Source organism: Octopus bimaculoides, chromosome 14 (genome assembly GCF_001194135.2).
Source record: "Octopus bimaculoides isolate UCB-OBI-ISO-001 chromosome 14, ASM119413v2, whole genome shotgun sequence".
Classification (NCBI taxonomy): Eukaryota; Metazoa; Mollusca; class Cephalopoda; order Octopoda; family Octopodidae; genus Octopus; species Octopus bimaculoides.
The window spans coordinates 37,333,551-37,336,538 of record NC_068994.1 but is presented as its reverse complement, the minus strand read 5'-3'; the positions used below and the strand labels follow the sequence as shown (position 1 = coordinate 37,336,538).

Below are 2,988 nucleotides of genomic sequence, written 5' to 3'. Positions count from 1 at the left end.
GATGATACACAAGACCAGCCAACTCCAAGGAGCAAGGCCTCTGTAATAACAGAACAAAAAATCAGAGAGAGAAAACTGCATGCCTGCAGGCCAAACATTAGGGTGTATTGATGAGTGACTTTTTTGCCAAATCGGTCAAGTCTCTATTCTTTAGAATGTGATCGGGAATATCTGTGTAAAAGTAGCTCTGTTTCATAAACAATAATCTGTTGTATGTCACAGCTAACTTCGTAAATAGCTTTGTGTATATCACCTGAAATATGAGTTGAAATATTTTCTGGGTCTGTAGAGAGAAGTCAGGTTTGGAAATGTAGTCATCGCAATGTTGAGTATTGTTATTCATCAGGGGATTTCTTCAGTCATAGTAAGCCTAAGCATTTGTAGTGAACATATTTAGAGGGTAAAGTGGGCATACGAGGTGTGTATCTGCAATGTAATAGTGTTTCCTTGATCCGTGCACTGATAATGTCTTTCTGCTGTTGAAAGAAGTAAAACTAGCATTACCCCACTGGAGAATAAATATCATTGAAAGTTCTACTCATGGAGTTTGTACAGATTTTGGATGAAGTATCTTTAGTACATTTAGAAAGGGCCTCCAAGAGAAATTAGGCAAGGTGGCACAAAGGTGTATTTGGCCTCAGAATGTGGAGAACTTTCAAAATTCAAGAGACTCTGAGGTTTTACTGAGGCACCCAGTAGAACAGCTACTAGCACCCCTTCCTTGGATCATCAGCTTTCAAATCAAAGTATCTCTTGAATGGAATACTCTTTATAGGCCCTGCATGATGATGATGCTTGGTGCAAAAAGTAAGAAAGGAAGAAAGAGTTGTGTCATCTGCATAAGAGTGGGTGCTGTTGGAGGTGTGGCACATAGAAGGAAACCAAACATTCTGGGCACACAAACTGTTTTAGAATGGGGATCAGTGAGAGTTCAGTCACTATACAATGTGTTAGTACAATTTGTTGAAAAACCACTAATTCTAGAAATAAGTGGTGAATGAACCTCAAAGTTCAATGACATAGGAAATCGGGTCTTCATTACATTTGGTCTAATAAAGCTGATCAACACAAACACACATATATAGATATTCATATATATATATATATATATGTGTGTGCATGTGTGTGTGTGTGTGTGTGTGTGCATGTATGTATGTTACATAAATAGTTATATGCTATATAAATATTTATAATACACATATATATAACAGCTGTGTATATGCTATTTAAATGTTACCTTGTGTTAACAAATAAAGGAAAGTATACTCAATACAAGTTGTGGAGAACAGTTCATTTAATATGTATCCCTTTCTTGTGACTCAAATTACACAGCATGCCAACATCACCTGATGATCGCAGTAGTGTGAAACGCTGAAGTCATGAGAAAGGATTTCAATTTAAAGAAGCCTTATACACACATACATACATAAATACATACATACATGCATACAGACAGACAGATAGATAGAAATATACATATATATATATATACACATAAATATACACACACATTCATATACCTCTATGTCTATGTATATGTATATAGTTATATGTATCAATGTATCTGTGTATGTAAGAATTTGTATGTGTATATATATATATATACACACAAAATTACAGGCGAATACATTAATTGAAGAAGTAAGAGGCACTATAGAATTATATTCCCTAACTTAGATTCAGATTAAATCTGCTTCTGTCTCCCAAGACCACTGCCATAGATAATTTGAAAAACCATTGTAAAACTGTAGCTTATTTTAATACCTCCACTTCCACTTCTCAAAGTCTGTAGCAACTAGACTTTTTTTTTAAATATAGAATAAATAACAATATGTTACTTCAATTAAACTGATTCCTATAGCCATATCTTTGATTTTTGCATCAAAAGCTACTTTCTAAATGTCGTTTACCTCTAATTATAAGAAGAGACATTTTACTCCATAATTAGTGGACTTTTTATCGGGACTAAATTAGAGATTTTTATAAATCTATAACATAATTATAGGTGAGTAAGTTAATGGAACTGTGAGTGATTCAGGCCTTCGTTAGGTTTACTTGTACACACTATAAGAATCCTAGGCAGAGTTTCCATTTTTCTTCTATGGGAACCATAAACAGTCTGTCATTGGCTATAACAGATATAGCATTCTTGATAAGACAGCAGAGCCCTCTCTCTTCCTTTCTATACAGCTCCCTCTTGATTTCTCACTTTCTCACTCATTCATTCACTCTCTTTCTCTCTCACTTTCTCACTCATTCATTCACTCTCTTTCTCTCTCACTCTCTCATATTCACACAACAACACAGACCAAGATACACAATACAGCTTGCATTCATCAGCAGCAGTGACTGTACAACTCTACAGCAGGATACACATCTCAGTCAACGTTGTTACACTGAGAAAGATTTAACAGCAACGGTGAGTTTACTGTCTGCTATTTCTGAATTTATTTTGTTTTTTTTAGTCACTTCTATAGGACTTGTAAAGAAGAAAAAACACAAGAACTATACAATAAGTGGAGTTGTTGCTAGTTGTTTAAAATAGTAAGTATGACTAAGATTTATTTAGTAATATGTTTGGCTCTCTTATATTTTCATAAGAACACTTAACTAGAAAATGTATAAATTTTTCCTGAAGATAGATAAGTGTTTTTAAACATCTTACAAATATGTTTATAAGTTTATCAATTATTCAAATAATGTATAACAATTATGAAGAAATATCTACCAGAGTTACTGAGTCTGTTGCTAGTCAATATTGTAGCCTTAAATAGATTCAACTTAGCATTCTTTTTCAAAGAACTTTGCAAAAATTCTTTTACATATATGGTCCTTACTTTATCTTTCTATTTTCTACTTCTCTACCACTCTTATTCTCTCTTTCTCCCCTCTCTCTCTCTCTCCATATCTCCCTTTCGCTGTATGTATTAATAAGTACCCGTGTGTGTGTATATATATATATATATATATATATATATATATATATAT

The 2,988-nt window shown here is 33.4% G+C and overlaps 1 protein-coding gene across 1 annotated transcript in view; it reads left to right on the top strand.

Annotated features, from left to right (window-relative positions):
- Positions 1-2,169: 2,169 nt before the first annotated feature.
- The window catches only part of LOC128249346 (protocadherin alpha-6-like), a gene marked incomplete at its 3' end in the record, with an annotated part of 42,696 nt that continues 41,877 nt past the window's right edge, over positions 2,170-2,988 (top strand). Inside the window, exon 1 of the mRNA XM_052972590.1 lies at positions 2,170-2,419. The remainder of the gene's footprint in view (positions 2,420-2,988) is intronic.